This window comes from Oncorhynchus masou, chromosome 17 (assembly GCF_036934945.1).
Source record: "Oncorhynchus masou masou isolate Uvic2021 chromosome 17, UVic_Omas_1.1, whole genome shotgun sequence".
NCBI classification, from domain to species: Eukaryota; Metazoa; Chordata; class Actinopteri; order Salmoniformes; family Salmonidae; genus Oncorhynchus; species Oncorhynchus masou.
Window position 1 is genome coordinate 3,919,003 of NC_088228.1, and position 21,413 is coordinate 3,940,415.

General features: G+C 44.6%; 1 protein-coding gene and 1 pseudogene across 1 annotated transcript in view; both read right to left on the reverse strand.

Moving 5' to 3' along the window:
* Positions 1-21,413, reverse strand: part of LOC135558084 (band 4.1-like protein 3) — a 151,722-nt gene that overhangs the window by 24,836 nt on the left and 105,473 nt on the right. The gene's annotated exons all lie outside the window — the stretch shown is intronic.
* The window catches only part of LOC135558058 (band 4.1-like protein 3), a 55,485-nt pseudogene continuing 36,028 nt past the window's right edge, over positions 1,957-21,413 (reverse strand).

The following is a 21,413-nucleotide window of genomic DNA, read 5'->3' on the forward strand; positions in this document are numbered from 1 at the left end:
ATGGAGTTTGCAGAAATAATTGGCCACTGGATTGATACAAATAATCATGATTCTGCCAGGTAGGCATAGGCTAACGTTGTAGTGAACTTTTCAAAAGCGTTATCATTAGCATCGCTAACGACTACACACAGCGGTAGTTATTAGCGGGAGCTAGTAACCCATCCCAATTACCAATCCGCCCGACGATATGTGATAAAGTGAAAATCTAAGGCCCGTACCGAACCCAACCCCCGACGCGCAAATATTGAAAATTGTAGGCTACAGTCCAAGATGGCAGAACAATATTTTGACACGGGTGGTGCAGGATTTTTTTGTTGTTGGGGGGGGGAGGGCTGATTTAGATATTTGACGCTGCTTATAAATATTAAACATTTTGTTTGTTGAACTTGTCCATAATTAGAAACATTTAATTTTGTCTTCGGTCATTAAACGTTGCCCTAGCAGACCTAGAATCAACCATTGCTCGCCAGAATAATAATTGTAACAGATCGATAGAAAATGAACGATTCAATCTAGTTGACATCAGTCTGTAATAAAGCCCCTTTCGAGCAGCACACACACACGTTGGTTCTTCAGGGAATATGACATATTGACATACTCTTTTTCATGTCATGATATAAACTTGGACGAAAAATAAATACATTTTCTAAATTAAAAAGGTCAATACCTTTAGTTCATTTCGAAACGTGAGACACTTGATAGAACTCGAAAGTAAAACAATTCTGGTGCCCAAAACATTTTATTTTATTTTAAAATGTTATATAGTGTGGAGTAAAGACGTTTCGGTGCACGGTGCAAGGCTAGAAAAATGAATATCTGAAGGGTTACGCTAGAGTACTACAGTAGAGTACTAGATTAGAGTACTACAGTAGAGTACTAGATTAGAGTACTACAGTAGAGTACTACAGTACTACAATAGAGTACTACAGTACTACAGTAGAGTACTACAGTAGAGTACTACAGTACTACAGTCGATTACTACAGTATTACAGTAGAGTACTACAGTAGAGTACTAGATTAGAGTACTAGATTAGAGTACTACAGTACTACAGTAGAGTACTACAGTAGAGTACTACATTAGAGTACTACAGTACTACAGTAGAGTATTACAGTAGAGTACTACAGTAGAGTACTAGATTAGAGTACTACAGTAGAGTACTAGATTAGAGTACTACAGTAGAGTACTAGATTAGAGTACTACAGTAGAGTACTACAGTAGAGTACTAGATTATATTACTACAGTAGAGTACTATATTAGAGTACTACAGTAGAGTACTAGATTAGATTACTACAGTAGAGTACTAGATTAGAGTACTACAGTAGAGTACTACAGTAGAGTACTAGATTAGATTACTACAGTAGAGTACTACAGTAGAGTACTAGATTAGATTACTACAGTAGAGTACTAGATTAGAGTACTACAGTAGAGTACTAGATTAGATTACTACAGTAGAGTACTAGATTAGAGTACTACAGTAGAGTACTAGATTAGATTACTACAGTAGAGTACTAGATTAGAGTACTACAGTAGAGTACTAGATTAGATTACTACAGTAGAGTACTAGATTAGAGTACTACAGTAGAGTACTAGATTAGATTACTACAGTAGAGTACTAGATTAGAGTACTAGATTAGAGTACTAGATTAGAGTACTACAGTAGAGTACTAGATTAGATTACTACAGTAGAGTACTAGATTAGAGTACTACAGTAGAGTACTACAGTAGAGTACTACAGTAGAGTACTATAGAGTTTTGTTGTGTAAGGCTGTGGTCAATGGTTAGAATCATCTCACCAAGATGTAATGGAACATACCGGAACATATCAGCCAACAAGGTTGAACAAAATGGCCCCCCAAAAAGAAACGTGAATGTGACAGGCGCTAGACAGTATATACAGGGCCTTCGGAAAGTATTCACACCCCTGGACTTATTATGTTGTTCTACAAAAGTGGGATTCAGATGCATTCGTCCTTTTTTGTTTGGTTTTGGTCAACGATCTACAGAAAACACACGAATGTCAAAGTGTCATTTTGTTTTTTTTTGGGGGGGGGGGGGGGGAGTAGCCACTGAACCTGGCCGTCCTCTCTCTTCGAGTAGCCTCCCGTAACCGACGACAGGAGTGCACAGGAGCCAGGTTGGACGCAGGCAGCCATTTGCTCTGACCGACCAATCAATCTCCTCTTCCTGCACCACGGTGCCAGCCGAGGTACCGGCATCCGGGAAGGGAAAGTCGCCATCGGTAATTCCAAGCCACACGGCCTTCCAGGGAGTTTGTACGCAGTACGTGGCAATACGCACACGGACTGGTTCGAGTGAGGGCCGCCTGAGCCAAGACAAACTAGATGGTTTCTGTTTCAGAGAAACGCTTATAACCTCAGGATCTCCACCCCGAACCTTAGCCATCGTCGTCTCAGTCCTTTTCTTACACGTCTTACACATTGAAGAATAACTCCATTGTTTGTGAATAGAACACTTATGAGAACAAATACACCCTTCAGCACACAATGTCCAGGTTGGTGAGCACGTCCAGGTTGGTGAGCACGTCCAGGTTGGTGAGCACGTCCAGGTTGGTGAGCACGTCCAGGTTGGTGAGCACGTCCAGGTTGGTGAGCACGTCCAGGTTGGTGAGCACGTCCAGGTTGGTGAGCACGTCCAGGTTGGTGAGCACGTACAGGGGGGTGAGCACGTACAGGGGGGTGAGCACGTCCAGGTTGGTGAGCACGTACAGGGGGTGAGCACGTACAGGGGGTGAGCACGTACAGGTTGGTGAGCACGTACAGGTTGGTGAGCACGTACAGGTTGGTGAGCACGTACAGGTTGGTGAGCACGTACAGGTTGGTGAGCACGTACACGTTGGTGAGCACGTCCAGGTTGGTGAGCACGTCCAGGTTGGTGAGCACGTCCAGGTTGGTGAGCACGTCCAGGTGGGTGAGCACGTCCAGGTTGGTGAGCACGTCCAGGTTGGTGAGCACGTACAGGGGGGTGAGCACGTCCAGGTTGGTGAGCACGTCCAGGTTGGTGAGCACGTCCAGGTTGGTGAGCACGTCCAGGTTGGTGAGCACGTCCAGGGGGGTGAGCACGTACAGGGGGGTGAGCACGTACAGGTGGGTGAGCACGTACAGGGGGGTGAGCACGTACAGGGGGGTGAGCACGTACAGGGGGGTGAGCACGTACAGGGGGTGAGCACGTACAGGTTGGTGAGCACGTACAGGTTGGTGAGCACGTACAGGGGGGTGAGCACGTACAGGTTGGTGAGCACGTCCAGGGGGGTGAGCACGTACAGGTTGGTGAGCACGTACAGGGGGGTGAGCACGTACAGGGGTGTGAGCACGTACAGGTTGGTGAGCACGCTCTACCACTATGGGACAGTTTAGTTTGAGTTTTTACCCATCTACCAATAGGTGCCCTTCTTATACAAACTATTGGAAAACCTCCCTGGTCTTTGTGCTAGAATCTGTGTTTGAAATTCACTGCTGGACTGAGGGACCTGACAGATAATCATGTGTGTGGCGTATAGAGTCATTAAGAAAATCATGTTAAACACTATTATTGCACACAGAGTGAGTCCACGCAGCTTATTACGTGACTTGTTCAGCTACTTTTTGGTGAGCACTTATTGATGAGCAAATAATTCATTTGTAAATTTTTTGAATGAAAAACCTAATTCTACTTTGACATAGTGGGGGTATTTTGTGTGTAAGCCAGTGACAACATTTAATTAATTTTAAATTCAGTCAAGGGGAGTGAATACTTCCTGAAGGCTCTGTGTATAATGTAGCAGAAGGCAGGCGAGACGAGGCAATATACAGGTAGCAGAAACACATACAAGACCCACATTATCGACACCCTTCATAAAGTTGAGCAATAACAAACTGTAATAAAATAAATCATTCAGCTATACAGTGCCTTGCGAAAGTATTCGGCCCCCTTGAACTTTGCGACCTTTTGCCACATTTCAGGCTTCAAACATAAAGATATAAAACTGTATTTTTTTGTGAAGAATCAACAACAAGTGGGACACAATCATGAAGTGGAACATTTATTGGATATTTCAAACTTTTTTAACAAATCAAAATTTGTTAAAAAATTTGCAAAATTATTCATCCCCCTTAAGTTAATACTTTGTAGCGTTCCACTTTTGCTGCGATTACAGCTGTCCCGCTTGGGGTATGTCTCTATTAGTTTTGCACATCGAGAGACTGACATTTTTCCCATTCCTCCTTGCAAAACAGTTTGAGCTCAGTGAGGTTGGATGAGAGCATTTGTGCAGCAGTTTTCAGTCTTTCCACAGATTCTCGATTGGATTCAGGTCTGGACTTTGACTTGGCCATTCTAACACCTGGATATGTTTATTTTTTCCAAGGCATTCTGTATTGTACGCAAAAAGGAATTATGTTTTGGATTTGACACTATATGTGCCACCACCATGATTACACTATTATAATTGCTCAGATGGAAAGAGTTTGTTTAAGGCCAAACCACGCCCCTCTCAGGTCACGCAGATCCAAACATCTTCCAGATGGTCTATGTTTAGCTCCAGGTCCATCTTCCCATCAATTTTAACCATCTTCCCTGTCCCTGCTGAAGAAAAGCAGGCAAATAATGCATCTGCCACCACCATGTTTGACAGTTGTTATAGGTGTGTCTGGGTGATGAGCTGTGTTGCTTTTACGACATAACGAGTGCATTTTCAAAGAGTTCAACTTTGGTTTCATCTGACCAGAGTCTTTGTTTGGTGTGTCTCCCAGCTTGTGGCAAACTTTAAACAACATGTTCTATGGATATCTTTAGAAATGGCTTATCTTCTTGCCACTCTTCCATAAAGGGTTTTGGGAAACCGATTGGTCCTATGGACAGAGTCTCCCACCTCACCTGTGTCCTCAGTTCTCAGAGTGATCATCTTCCGGCTCCTCTGACAGCTCTCCTTGAATGAAGCTGAAAAAGGGACGGCCAGGTCTTGGAGATTTGCAGTGGTCTGATACTCCTTCCATTTCAGGGATGAGGGAGGGAGGGATGGAGGTGAGGGATGGAGGGAGTGAGGTGACGGAGACTTGATTACACACGGGAAAGAGATGGGAGGTGTGGGATGAGGGAGGGAGGGATGGAGGGAGGTGAGGGATGAGGGATTTAGTCATCATTAGGGATTTAGGTCAACATTGGATCATTCAGAGATCACTGAACTTCTGGATGGAGTTTGGACTGTAAAGGGGCTGAATAATGGACGCCCAATTTTTCAGTTTTTGATTTGTTAAAAAAGTTTGAAATATCCAATAAATGGTTCCACTTCATGATTGTGTCCCACTTGTTGTTGATTCTTCACAAAAAAATACAGTTTTATATCTTTATGTTTGAAGCCTGAAATGTGGCAAAAGGGCAAAGTTCATGGGGGAATACTTTCGCAAGGCACTGTATTGTACGCGAAAAAAAGGAATTAAAATGATTTGACACTATAATATTACACTATTATAATTGCTCAGATAAAGAGTTTGGAGGGATGCACCACACCCCTCATAGGGTCATGAGATAAACATCTTGATTCTATGTTTAGCAGGGAATTTGTGTGTATAAAGTGACGCTGGAGGGCAATAAAAGGATGACGACGCTCTCCGTTGTTCTAGAGTGGTCTGAGGAAGAGGTTGGACTACGAGTGTTTTCAAGAGCAACTTTAGGACGATGGTTTTGGGATGAGACTTAACGATGTTCTAACAATCAACTTAGCCTTAGCTAAGTACAGTACAGGGATGAGCCCAGTCAAAACTGTCACCATGGAGGTGAGGGCACTGTTCGCTGCTCTGGCCCCCAATGGAGGGCACACGCCAGGAGCGGAGTCAATCACCACCTTCCGGAGACACCTGAAACCCCACCTCTTCAAGGAATACCTAGGATAAGATAAGTAATCCTTCTCACCACCCCCCTTAATGATTTAGATGCACTATTGTAAAGTGGCTGTTCCACTGGATGTCAGAAGGTGAATTCACAATTTGTAAGTCGCTCTGGATAAGAGCGTCTGCTAAATGACTTAAATGTAATGTAAATGTAAAAATGTAATGGCTGGTTTTGGGAAGCCGGGGATGACGGTAAACCCAGAGTACCTGTGTCCTCATCTCAGAGTGATCAGGCCCGACTGACAGCGAGAGAAAGAAGGAGAAAAAAGGAGGAAGAGAGATGAGGGAGGTGAGGGATGAGTGGAGGGAGGGAGGGAGGTGAGGGATGGAGGGAGGATGAGGGATGAGGGACGGAGGTGAGGGATGAGGGACGGAGGTGAGGGATGAGGGACGGAGGTGAGGGATGAAGGATGGAGGGAGGGAGGTGATGGGATGAGGCCACAACAGAGGGAGGGAGGAGGTGAGGGACGGAGGGAGGTGATGGAGGTGAGGCCACAACAGAGGGAGGGAGGAGGTGAGGGACGGAGGGAGGTGATGGAGGTGAGGCCACAACAGAGGGAGGGAGGAGGTGAGGGCACAGTGGAGGGAGAGAGAGAGGTACAGTACAGAATCAGGAAACCTGAGATTAAGTCCTGAGTGAAAGTCCATCACATACATATACTAATAACATGCACACATAACACCCCAAAATATATTTGCTACATAGCAGAACGTTTTGCTTTAGAAAAATTCACTATACGGGGGGAAAAAAGCAGGCATCCCCCAAGAATTGAACCATGTTGAATACTGAAACATAAACAGAATCTATTACATATTAAAACATGGTTAAATTCTCTCCCTAAAAACACAGTCTTCCATGCTTCCCGAGAGGGTTGTTCGCCTGGATGCATCTACCAACCTCCGTGGCCGTAGTTTCCCCGTCAAAGGCAAAGTCAGTTTGCTCGCTGTCCGTCTGTTATGTAGAAGAAGAAAAACGGAACCGTTTCCGATCAGAAAGCAGGGAACGAGAGAAGAGAGTTCAAACTTTCAACACAAACGGTGTTAATGTAATATAATTGAATAACAGGTAACGATCACAAAGAGAGAGGATGGAGCAGCCTTGGGAAAAGGAGGGGGTTTTAAAAAAGCAAAACACCACAGTTGCTAAAAGATAAAAACAACGACGAGGCAGAGAAGAGAAAAGCAACAAAAGAAAACAGTTTACAAACAGACTCCGAGGAAACGTTAACCGTTAACGGTTTAAGGCCACTTCGTTCAAATCTAATAATTATGTTTTGTAATAAAAATCGTTTTTTTTGTTGTTGTTCGATTTGATTTGGAAAGCAATACTTTGTTTCAGTTGGATTTATTTAGCCCATAAGTTAGCTGGGTAAGTTTATAATTTATAAAATAAACTATTCCTTTTTTCTCCTTCAAAAGCCTTCAATTGACCTGGTGTTAAAAAGGGGTCAGACTTTCAGGTCTCCTCTCAGCATCCATGTGCAAGATGATTCTATAGGGATGTAATGGGTATGGAAGGGGACTTATCAGTCTCTCTGCATTAGTGGAACTAGATCTATACGGGACTGCATTCTGTATGAACTAGATCTATACGGGACTCCATTCTGTATGAACTAGATCTATACGGGACTCCATTCTGTATGAACTAGATCTATACGGGACTCCATTCTGTATGAACTAGATCTATACGGGACTCCATTCTGTATGAACTAGATCTATACGGGGGACTAGATCCAGTCCATTCTGTATGAACTAGATCTATACGGGACTCCATTCTGTATGAACTAGATCTATACGGGACTCCATTCTGTATGAACTAGATCTGAACTACGGGACTCCATTCTGTATGAACTAGATCTATACGGGACTCCATTCTGTATGAACTAGATCTATACGGGACTCCATTCTGTATGAACTAGATCTATACGGGACTGCATTCTGTATGAACTAGATCTATACGGGACTGCATTCTGTATGAACTAGATCTATACGGGACTCCATTCTGTATGAACTAGATCTATACGGGACTGCATTCTGTATGAACTAGATCTATACGGGACTGCATTCTGTATGAACTAGATCTATACGGGACTGCATTCTGTATGAACTAGATCTATACGGGACTCCATTCTGTATGAACTAGATCTATACTCCATTCTGGACTACGGGACTGCATTCTGTATGAACTAGATCTATACGGGACTGCATTCTGTATGAACACGGGAGATCTATGAACTAGATCTATACGGGACTCTGTATGAACTAGTACGGGACTGCATTCTGTATGAACTAGATCTATACGGGACTGCATTCCAGATCTATACGGGACTGCATTCTGTATGAACTAGATCTATACGGGACTGCATTCTGTATGAACTAGATCTATACGGGACTCCATTCTGTATGAACTAGATCTATACGGGACTCCATTCTGTATGAACTAGATCTATACGGGACTCCAGTCCATTCTGTATGAACTAGATCTATACGGGACTCCAGTCCATTCTGTATGAACTAGATCTATACGGGACTCCAGTCCATTCTGTATGAACTAGATCTATACGGGACTCCAGTCCATTCTGTATGAACTAGATCTATACGGGACTCCAGTCCATTCTGTATGAACTAGATCTATACGGGACTCCAGTCCATTCTGTATGAACTAGATCTATACGGGACTCCAGTCCATTCTGTATAAACTACAGTGTTACGCATCAGAGGCTTGCATCATAGCAGCTCTGGTCTTGCTAAATGCTTCCTGTTTCACTGTGACGTGTGTGTGTGTGTGTGTGTGTGTGTGTGTGTGTGTGTGTGTCATCTAGCTTTAGGTAAATGCAGAGAGTCTGACTGAGTGGAACAGTGTGTCTCCGTATGCATCTAGTCTAGAGCAGCCACAGTATACGGCCGTGAATGAAGATGACACGAGATGAAGCAGCATACCCTCTAAATCCACCCTCAAACTGACAAAAGGTCCCCGCTGTGGTAAATCAGCCCTTCACGCCAAACTACATTGGAGTTTACCTTCATATTAGAAGCTGACATTCTTTAAAAAGAAACAAAAGAAAAGCCATCCAACAGGAAATGGTGCTTATGGCAAACTCGCATGAACATCTCCGTATGCATTGAGATCATACATGTGGATCATGTGATGGTGATGTCATGACGATGTCATCAAGAGGCTCTGAAAGTAGGAACACTGACAGACAAAGTCATTGAGGGTGCGTCTGAAAATGGCACCCTGTTCCCTATACAGGGCACTACTTTTAAACAGAGGGATCGGGAATAGGGTGCCATTTTTTGGACGTAGCCCAAGTCTGGACAGGACGCAATAAGACTATTCTGTGACCTTACTGGAATAGTATAGTTTAAGGCCTACTGTAAGTAGGACACACCTCTTCCTCTTCCTCTTCCTCTGAACAACTGTCATGTTGATGCAGGCCCTGAGCGACGGAGGCGGTGAGAGAAGCCGCCTTGGGCTCCAGGTAGCAGAGACACAGCGCCAGCGGGAAGGACAGCGTGAGGGCGTAGGGCACCGAGAACGACGTGGACAAGAGGAAGAAGAAGATGAAGAGGAAGCAGGGGATGAGGGAGGGTGACCTGAACGGACGGAAGTGCTGAACGCTCTCAGGGAGGAAGGTGAGCTCCGTGATGTCGGGGAAGGTCAGGTAGCCATCCTCGTCTAGGTAAGAGGAGAGGTCGGGGAGGTGCAGGGAGAAGGAGAACAGAGTGCCGCCCCGCCTCCCGTGGGCCTTCAGCTGTTCTAGACGCTGTTTCCGGGCCGACAGGAGTAACACCTGCTCCTCTAGGAGGGCGGCGGCGCGGTCCGCTTTGGCCTGGCGCCGACGGCACCCCGCAGAGGATTTAACCGGGCTGACGGACGCACAGCGTTTACGGGACGCGTTCTCCCTGCGCCGCCGACGGACCTTGGTGGAGGCCACGGGGGAGGAAGGGAGGGAGAGCTCAGAGCGGAGGGGGTCACAGGAGTACAGGCACGGGGAGCGCTGAGGGAGGCAGACGTATGGATGGTGAGTCAATACAAATGAGCAGAATGGACGGGAGATGGTATGGATGGTGAGTCAATACAAAATGAGCAGAATGGACGGGAGATGGTATGGGTGGTGAGTCAATACAGATGAGCAGAATGGACAGGAGATGGTATGGATGGTGAGTCAATACAAATGAGCAGAATGGACGGGAGATGGTATGGGTGGTGAGTCAATACAGATGAGCAGAATGGACGGGGGATGGTATGGATGGTGAGTCAATACAGATGAGCAGAATGGACGGGGGATGGTATGGGTGGTGAGTCAATACAGATGAGCAGAATGGACGGGGGATGGTATGGATGGTGAGTCAATACAGATGAGCAGAATGGACAGGAGATGGTATGGGTGGTGAGTCAATACATATGAGCAGAATGGACAGGAGATGGTATGGATGGTGAGTCAATACATATGAGCAGAATGGACGGGAGATGGTATGGGTGGTGAGTCAATACAGATGAGCAGAATGGACGGGAGATGGTATGGGTGGTGAGTCAATACAGATGAGCAGAATGGACAGGAGATGGTATGGATGGTGAGTCAATACAGATGAGCAGAATGGACGGAGATGGTATGGGTGGTGAGTCAATACAAATGAGCAGAATGGACGGGAGATGGTATGGGTGGTGAGTCAATACAGATGAGCAGAATGGACGGGAGATGGTATGGATGGTGAGTCAATACAAATGAGCAGAATGGATGGGAGATGGTATGGATGGTGAGTCAATACAAAATGAGCAGAATGGAAGGGATATGGTATGGATGGTGAGTCAATACAAATGAGCAGAATGGACGGGAAATGGTTTGGGATGGTGAGTCAATACAAATGAGCAGAATGGACGGGAGATGGTATGGATGGTGAGTCAATACAGATGAGCAGAATGGACAGGAGATGGTATGGATGGTGAGTCAATACAAATGAGCAGAATGGACGGGAGATGGTTTGGGTGGTGAGTCAATACAGATGAGCAGAATGGACAGGAGATGGTATGGATGGTGAGTCAATACAAATGAGCAGAATGGACAGGAGATGGTATGGATGGTGAGTCAATACAGATGAGCAGAATGGACAGGAGATGGTATGGATGGTGAGTCAATACAAATGAGCAGAATGGACAGGGGATGGTATGGATGGTGAGTCAATACAAATGAGCAGAATGGACGGGAGAGAAATGGATGGCTAATTAGACAAATGCAGCAGAATATAGCAGTGGGGATGGTATGGATGCATTGGGGGAAAATCCATAATAACAGCCAAGACGGGAGATGGTATGGATGTTCAGTCACTAATGAGCAGAAAAACTGGAGATGGTATGGATGGTGGTCAATACAAATGAGCAAATGGACGGGGGATGGTATGGATGGTCAGTGAATACAATGAGCAGAATGACGGGAGATGGTATGGATGGTGAGTCAATACAAATGAGCAGAATGGATCGGGGGATGGTATGGATGGTGTTGAATACATATGAGCAGAAGTGTAAAATATATTTTGGATGTTTGTTTCAAAAAGACAAGCAGAATGGACAGGAGATGGTATGGATTGGTAGTTACAGTCAATACAAATGAGCAGAATGGACTCAGGAGATGGATGGTGAGCCGTGAATACATATGAAGCAAGAATGCCAAGCTGGAGATGGTATGGATGGTGAGTGGCACCACCTCCAAATCAAGATCAGAATGGTTCACCTCCAGATCTTTGGATTCAGTGCCTATTTTGAGCAGAATCAATGGTATGGATGGGGGGTCGTTACAGATGGCGATTTAAAGGGAAATGGACTCAGAAATACAGAAGCAGAAAACAGGAAGATGGTATGGGTGGTGAGTCAATACAGATGAGCTTTGGCGGGAGATGGTATGGGTGGTGAGTCAATACAGATGAGCAGAATGGACGGGAGATGGTATGGGTGGTGAGTCAATACATATGAGCAGAATGGACAGGAGATGGTATGGGTGGTGAGTCAATACATATGAGCAGAATGGACAGAGATGGTATGGGTGGAAGTCAATACAAATGGCAGATTTGGACGGGAGATGGTATGGATGGTGAGTCACATACAAAATGAGCAGAATGGACGGAGATGGTATGGGTGGGAGTCATAGGCCCACGGGAGATGGTATGGATGGTGGTCAATACAAAATGAGCAGAATGGACAGGTTTGTTTGTTTGTTTGTTTTTTTCAATACAAATGAGCATCAATGGACAAGGAGATGGTTTGGATGGTGAAATACAATTTTTTTTTGACAGAATGGACAAGGTGATGGTTTGGATTTGAGTCATACAAAAGAGCAGAATGGACATGTTGGATTTTTGGAGAAAATTTAGTCCTCATTTAGTTTTGTATTCAGTGGAATTCCCAGACAAACCAGAAGCAGTCAGTTGTCAAGTATAGCAGTGGGTAAATAAGCTGGAAGCATTGGGGAAAATCCATAATAACAGCCAAGTCATGATCGCTGTGGGGAGTTCAGTCACTAATGTACAGAAAAACTGGACAATTCAAGAGGGTGCTATGAAATGAATGTCAAAATGTTTTTTTCTTGTTGAGACATTGGGTGTCATCATCAATTACACAGAATGAATCATTCTATTGAATGGACATATTACCACCTTGACAGTGTAAAATATGAATTTTGTTTATGTTGACACCACTAAACTCAAAACAAAAAATGACATTTGAACCCTTCTTCTCTCCAATTGGTTCAGTTACAGTCTTGTCTCATCGCTGCAGCTCCTGTACGGACATCCTTTCAGGAATGTAGATGTCGTAACGTCCGTTGACCCTCGAAATAAGACCTTTGACAGTAATATAGCTGCACTGTTGTGACAGTTTATAGATGGCACCACCTCCAAATCAAGATCAGATTGTAAGCGTTCACCTGACAGATTATGGGTTGTAATGTCCTTTGACAGATCAATCTACGTTGAGAGGGGGCCGTTTCTATGGCGATTTAAAGACGGAAAGTCCTTTGACAGTAATATAGAAACAGGAACATGACAGTAATATCGTCGGAGGATATTGAAGTATTTAGTCTGTAGCTTTGTAAGTAGATATTATAGAACAAAATAAATGCAACAACTGACAGTATTTTAGAGGTTACAGTAATGAAAGAAATCAATTGAAATGAATTCATTTGACAGTAATCTATAGGCTTTCACATGACAGTCCTTTGACAGCCATATAGGGACTGGGAACGGCATTTGACAGTAATATGGGAGCCTGGTCCAGCCAATCAGATTATAGACGTTTGTTTGTTTGTTTGTTTTTTACCACAAACGGCTTTATCACATACAAAGATACTCAGAGAAATCCTTTTTTTTTACGTATGGAACATTTCTGTGATCTTTTAATTTCAGCTATTAAAGAGCAACACTCGACATGTTGCGTTTATATTTTTGTTCAGACATATATTTAGTCCTCATTTAATTTTGTATTCAGTGGATTTTGTTTAGAAAAATCCCATCTTGACAGTCACAAACCAAACACGCCTTTGACAGTAATATAGCTTGTCAAGTTGTCCTTTGACAGTATTTCTGCCAAGTAGCGACCTTTGACAGTATTACTGAGGCAGTGACCACTTTGACATGCCTGTGATAGACGTTCAAATTCACTCTAAACATGCTACATTCTCAGAGCAGAATCGGCTGCAACTTTTGATTTTTTTAGAGACATTAGGTTTGGACTATTGTTTGACAGTATTCTAGATTGAATGGACATATTTGTATAAACCTTGAAATAATGTTTTATAGAGGTGTCCTTTAACTATAGACTCTAAAAAGAGTCCTTTGACACTATTATAACCGTTCAGGAGAAGTCTTGAGATAGTAATATAGGCGTAACGGGTTTTGAAGACTTATAGATCTACCGTTGTGACATCCTTTGACAGTAATATAGATGTCGTAACGTCCTTTGACAGTAATATAGATGTCCTTTGACAGTATTATAGATGTCCTTTGACAGTATTATAGATGTCGTAACGTCCTTTGACAGTATTATAGAGGTCGTAACGTCCTTTAACAGTAATATAGATGTCGTAACGTCCTTTGACAGTAATATAGACGTCGTAACGTCCTTTGACAGTATTATAGACGTCGTAACGTCCATTGACAGTAATATAGACGTCGTAACGTCCTTTGACAGTATTATAGACGCGTAACGTCCTCTGACAGTATTATAGACGTCGTAACGTCCTTTGACAGTATTATAGAGGTCGTAACGTCCTTTGACAGTATTATATAGACGTCGTAACGTCCTTTGACAGTATTATAGATGTCGTAACGTCCTTTGACAGTAATATAGAGGTCGTAACGTCCTTTGACAGTATTATAGACGTCGTAACGTCCTTTGACAGTATTATAGATGTCGTAACGTCCTTTGACAGTAATATAGATGTCGTAACGTCCTTTGACAGTAATATAGATGTCGTAACGTCCTTTGACAGTAATATAGATGTCGTAACGTCCTTTGACAGTATTATAGATGTCGTAACGTCCTTTGACAGTAATATAGACGTCGTAACGTCCTTTGACAGTAATATAGACGTCGAACGTCCTTTGACAGTATTATAGATGTCGTAACGTCCTTTGACAGTAATATAGACGTCGTAACGTACTTTGACAGTATTATAGATGTCGTAACGTCCTTTGACAGTATTATAGATGTCGTAACGTCCTTTGACAGTATTATAGATGTCGTAACGTCCTTTGACAGTATTATAGATGTCGTAACGTCCTTTGACAGTATTATAGATGTCGTAACGTCCTTTGACAGTAATATAGATGTCGTAACGTCCTTTGACAGTACTCACAGTGATAAAGCAACATCAGGGAGTCCATGGATAGACAGCCGTTTAGGATTCCGTCAATCTAGAGTTCTTTATATATAATAAATCACGATCAACGAACGAGCCGGCTATCTTTGATAAACAACCAGAAGTAACTATTGACTAAAGCTAAACTTCAATGTGTTTCTGTGCCAATTAGACCATGACCATTTCAAGCTTAACTTTCAAAAAAAAAATATATATATATAATCTCAGAATATTTACGAATATTTCTTCAAGTTAGCGGGCTAAGTCATTGATATTGATTCGTAGTACAACGGACTCAGAGAAAGGAGTCATTCAAGTTTATAGGATCTGTTTTTCAGCTTGTGATTGTAACTGCTAGGTCGCCCTGGATCAATCAGATTGGTCCTATGCTAATGGCACTAATAATGGCACTCTTTAAAACAAAACAAACTTCTAAGACTAACCCCATTGGCTAATATGAGGAAGGAGGAGAATGATGATGTTTACCTTGTTGTCGTGTCTGAGGGGGTTGAGGGGACATTAGGATCTGACGTCTCTGTAGCGTCGGTCTGTCCCTCCTCTTCCTCGGCCTTCTCCTCCTCCGCCTTCTTCTCCGGCGTTACCGTGGTGATCAGGTCTCCAGCGGCGACAGTTTTGGCGGGCGTGGCTTCCCTCATCAGGGTGTCGTGGTTCTGTTACGGGCGCTGGTAGGAGGCACGGTGAGGGTTTATAGAGGAAACCAAACATTAGTTCTCTGTGTGGTACATCCTCAGGTAAGTCATGACCTCAGGAACTGATCTAGGATCAACTTACTGTCCCAAAATCCTAACCGCAACATTAGATATACCAAAGGGTGCCTGCTTTGTTGTTGTTTAAGCCTCTGCAAGGCAAACGCAGCGTTTTTCATTGGGAAATGAATGTCTTTCTGGTGTACAGAAATGTAACGACGCTGTCGGTGTGATCGAAGCGTGAGTCTTACTGAAACACAGACTCCAAGACTATGACTGGTTTCAGCAACCTCTGGATATCTCCCCTTTGCCCGTTGACAGACTTAATAGGTGGTTTAGAAAACATGTCCACACGAGGATAGCAGTTAATCCAAGACACTCTATTTCAAGTATACAGCATACTACTTAGAAGGAGGTAACGTACTGGGCATTGTGAACATTTAAACACAGTTCATGAATATGTATATAGCCTCCACATTGACTCTGTACTGGTACCCCCTGTATATAGCCTCCACATTGACTCTGTACCGGTACCCCCTGTATATAGCCTCCACATTGACTCTGTACCGGTACCCCCTGTATATAGCCTCCACATTGACTCTGTACCGGTACCCCCTGTATATAGCCTCCACATTGACTCTGTACTGGTACCCCTGTATATAGCCTCCACATTGACTCTGTACTGGTACCCCCTGTATATAGCCTCCACATTGACTCTGTACTGGTACCCCTGTATATAGCCTCCACATTGACTCTATACCGGTACCCCTGTATATAGCCTCCACATTGACTCTATACCGGTACCCCTGTATATAGCCTCCACATTGACTCTGTACTGGTACCCCCTGTATATAGCCTCCACATTGACTCTGTACCGGTAGCCTCCCCCTGTATGTAGCCTCCACATTGACTCTGTACTGGTACCCCCTGTATATCGCCTCCACATTGACTCTGTACCATAACACCCTGTATATAGCCTCCACATTGACTCTGTACCGGTACCCCCTGTATATAGCCTCCACATTGACTCTGTTCCGGTACCCCCTGTATATAGTCTCCACATTGACTCTGTTCCGGTACCCCCTGTATATAGCCTCCACATTGACTCTGTACCTGTACCCCCTGTATATAGCCTCCACATTGACTCTGTACCGTAACACCCTGTATATAGCCTCCACATTGACTCTGTACCTCCGTCCAGGCTGCGCGACATGGTGTAGCGTTTGGAGGAGGAGCGTTCGAAAATGGGCGCGGCCCTGATGATCTGAGAGGAGACTCTCCGGGTCTGAGCCTGGGTTCTACCGCTGTAGCGGAACTTAGAACCAAGACCTAGGAACTTCTTCGGGGGGGCCTCTGGAGACACCAACCTGACAGAGGAGAAAAAAAGTTAAATTCAACCAGTATGTGATAAAAACATTTTTTTTTACAAATCTGTATATTTTACAATAATAATAATACATTTAATTTAGAGTACATCAAAACAGATCTCAAATGTAAAATCATTTTGGGGCGGCAGCGTAGCCTAGTGGGTAGAGCGTTGGACTAGTAACTGGAAGGTTGCAAGTTCAAACCCCGAGCTGACATGGTACAAATCTGTTGTTCTGCCCCTGAACAGGCAGTTAACCCACTGTTCCCAGGCCGTCATTGAAAATAAGAATGTGTTCTTAACTGACTTGCCTGGTTAAATAAAGATTAAATAAATAAAATACATTTTGTCCTGTCTTAAAGGGATAAATCAACCCTATATCTGGAGATAAAAATCACTTCGCTTGTTACATTGTACAGTAAAGATCTGATTAAAGAGAAGTTTTAATTTTTTACAATGTTCTGCGGTGTTGCCTTCAGAAAGTATAGACACACAGTCAACCTTCGACCTTATGTTGTGTTACAGCCTGAATTTAAAATGGAGATTTTGTGTCACTGGCCTACAACACTGTCGGATTCAACATTTTGAACATTGAGACATTAAAAGACATGATCAGACGCATAGTATATTAATAAGGAGTGAAAGAGACTGCGTCTCTGTAGAAAGACAGATAGCTGTGGAATGTGTTGGGTGGACAAGAGGAGAGCAACGTGTTGATACACGGGAGACAGAGGGACCTCTGTGGATTAGGTGAAGGAGGGGTTGAGGTCAGGACAGAGATGTGTTGATATACAGGGGAGACAGATGGACCTCTGTGGATTAGGTGAAGGAGGGGTTGAGGTGAGGACAGATTCTCTTAAGGGAGAAATAAATGTTTGGTATCCTGTTACCCTCTTTACTCTGTAGAACCATAAAATGCAAGGATTGGAGAGAAGGAGAAGGGTATATATATATATATATATATATATATATATATAGAGAGAGATGGGAGAAATGTTGAGTCTGAATACAGCTGTATAGAACCTTTGGGAAGAATTAAACTTGGTTAAAGCTTCTCTAGTGTGAGTTCTTTACTCTGAAAAATATGAACCCGAACCCCATAACGTCAAAGTGGAATTAGGTTCTTAGGCATTTTTTTAAATAAATTAATTATAAATTAAAAGCTGAACTGTATTGAGTCAATCCGTATTCAACCTCTTTGTTATGGCATGCCTAAATAAGTTAATGAGTAAAAAATGTGCTTAAGAATTCACATAATAAGTTGCATGGATTCAATCTGTCATTTTTTGAACGACTAATTCATCTCTGTACCCCACACATACACAATTATCTGTATGGTCCCTCAGTGGAGAAGTGAATTTCAAACACAAAGACCAGGGAGGTTTTCCATTGCCATTCCCAATGCCTCTCACAGAAGGGGATCTGATAATGGTGGCTGCCGTTTTACGGGCTCCTAACCAACTGTGTCATTTTGTTTGTTTTTTCCTTTTGTAACTTATTTTGAACATAATTTTTTCTGTTACCGTCTCTTATGACCGAAAACAGCTTCTGGTCATCAGAACTCACCTCGAACTGGACAAAGATTTTTCTTTAATGAGGGCAATATAAGGATATACTGCTTTGTCAAGACAAGACCCAAATCCTAGTCATCAGCGTGAAGAAAAGACAGAGGAAAGGGGGGAGGAGGGCAAGGTGCAAGTAAGAATTCACTCTCAAAGGACTTTACTATATTACTGTAAACCACCACTTCCCTCCGTTTTATTGGCCAACTTCCGTCATTGGAAAACAGACTGGATGATCTACGATTATGACTCTCCAAAAACTGTAATATCTTATGTTTCACCAAGATGTGGCTGAACAACGACACGGATTAAATAGAGCTGGCTGGCTTCTCCATGCATCGGCAGGACAAATCAGCTACGTCTGGTAAGACGAGGGGCGGGGGTGTGTGTCTATTTGTCAATAACAGCTGGGGCACAATGTCTAATATTAAAGAAGTCTCGAGGTATTGCTCGCCTGAGGTAGAGTACCTCATGATAAGCTGTAGACCACACTATCTACCAAGAGAGCTTTCATCTATATTATTCGTAGCCAGCTATTTACCACCACAAACTGATCCTGGCACCAAGACCTCACTCATCAAGCTTTATAAGGCCATAAGCAAACAACAAAATGCTCATCCAGAAGTGGCGCCCCTAGTGGCCGGGACTTTAATGCAGGCAAACTTAAATCAGTTTTACCTCATTTCTACCAGCATGTCACAGAGGAACCAGAGGGGGGAACAAACCTCTAGAACACCTTTTGACAGAGCTTGAAGAATTTCTTAAAGAATAATTTGCAATATTGTACAATCCAGGTGTGCAAAGTTCTTAGAGACTTACCCAGAAAGACTCACAGCTCTTAGAGGCTTACCCAGAAAGACCCAGAAAGACTCACAACTGTAATCACTACCAAAGGTGTTTCTAACATGTTTTGACTCAGGGGTGTGAATACTTACGGAAATTTGATATTTCTGTATTTAATTTTCAATGAATTTACTACATTTTTCTACAAACATGTTTTCACTTTGTCATTATGAGGTATTGTGGGTAGATGAGTGAGGGGGGGGAAAAAACGTTTTTTAATTCAGGCTGTAACACAACAACATGTGGAATAAGTTAAGGGCTCTGAATACCTGAAGACTCCATATCAAATCGTAAGGACAGGCTACAAACATCTCTTACCTGAAGAACGTGTGGTGCCGACACAGGTCTTCCACAGCCTCTTGGCTGCACGGTGGTTAGGGAGCTTGAAGCCAATCGTGCTCTCAAACTGCTCAAACTGCAATAGATGGTGATGTTACAAGTGTCTCAGAAGAGAGAGGAGAGAGGAGGAGAGACATGAGGAGGGAAGGGGGAGAGGAGAGGAGTGGAGAGAGTGGGCAGGAGAGAGGAGAGAGAGAGAAGAGGAGAGACATGAGGAGGGAAGGGGGAGAGGAGAGAGTGGGCAGGAGAGAGAGAAGAGGAGAGACATGAGGAGGGAAGAGAGAGAGGAGAGAGTGGGCAGGAGAGAGAAAGAGGAGAGACATGAGGAGGGAAGGGGAGAGGGAGAGAGTGGGCAGGAGAGAGAGAGAGCAGGGAGAGACATGAGGAGGGAAGGGGGGAGGAGGAGGAGAGGAGGATGAGAGGAGGGATGGGAAGGGGGAGAGGAGAGGAGAGAGTGGGCAGGAGAGAGGAGAGAGAGAGGAGAGACATGAGGAGGGAAGGGGGGAGAGGAGAGGAGGGATGAGAGGAGGGATGGGAGGGGGAGAGGGGAGAGAGTGGGCAGGAGAGAGGAGAGAGAGAGACATGAGGAGGGAAGGGGGAGGGAGAGGAGGATGAGAGGGGAGGGATGGGAAGGGGAGAGGAGAGGGAGAGAGTGGGCAGGAGAGAGAGAGAGAGGAGAGACATGAGGAGGGAAGGGGAGAGGAGAGAGAAGGATGAGAGGAGGGATGGGAAGGGGGAGAGGAGAGGAGAGAGTGGGCAGGAGAGAGGAGTAAGAGAACAAGGAGAGACATGAGGAGGGAAGGGGAGAGGAGAGAGTGGGCAGGAGAGAGAGAGAGGAGAGACATGAGGAGGGAAGAAGAGAGGAGAGAGTGGGCAGGAGAGAGAGAGAGAGAGGGAGAGACATGAGGAGGGAAGGGGGAGAGGAGAGGAGGATGAGAGGGAGGGATGGGAAGGGGGGAGGAGAGGAGAGAGTGGGCAGGAGAGAGGAGAGGAGAGGAGAGACATGAGGGGGAAGGGGAGAGGAGGAGTGGGAGAGACATGAGGGAGGAGAGAAGAGGAGAGAGTGGGCAGGAGAGGGAGAGAGAGGAGAGACATGAGGAGGGAAGGGGAGAGAGAGAGGAGGGAGAGGAGGGATGGGAAGGGGAGAGGAGAGGAGGATGAGAGGGGGATGGAAGGGGAGAGAGGGAGAGGAGAGAGTGGGAGGAGAGAGGGAGGAGAGAAGACACATGGGGAGGGGGAGGGGGAGAGGAGAGAAGGATGAGAGGAGGGATGGGAAGGGGGAGAGGAGAGAGTGGGCAGGAGAGAGGAGGAGAGAGAAGACACATGGGGAGGGAAGGGGAGAGGAGAGAAGGATGAGAGGAGGGATGGGAAGGGGGAGAGGAGAGAGTGGGCAGGGAGAGGAGAGAGAGAGAGAAGACACATGGGGAGGAAGGGGGAGAGGAGAGAAGGATGAGAGGAGGGATGGGAAGGGGAGAGGAGAGAAGGATGAGAGGAGGGATGTGAAGGGGAGAGGAGAGGAGGATGAGAGGAGATGGGAAGGGGAGAGGAGGAGAGAAGGGTAGGAGTGGAGGAGAGGGGCAGTGGTCATGTCAGAACAGAAGCAATTAAATGTCCTTAAATATAGTAGTCTGCAACTTTTAATTCATTTCCCAAATAGAAACTAATGTTATGACTAGGGACAAGAGGTTTTCACAGACCACATAACGTGACCAGGAAAAACTCTGGGCCACAGAGAAGTTGCCTAACTAGGCCCCGGGCCACAGAGAAGTTGCCTAACTAGGCCCCGGGCCACAGAGAAGTTGCCTAACTAGGCCCCGGGCCACAGAGAAGTTGCCTAACTAGGCCCCGGGCCACAGAG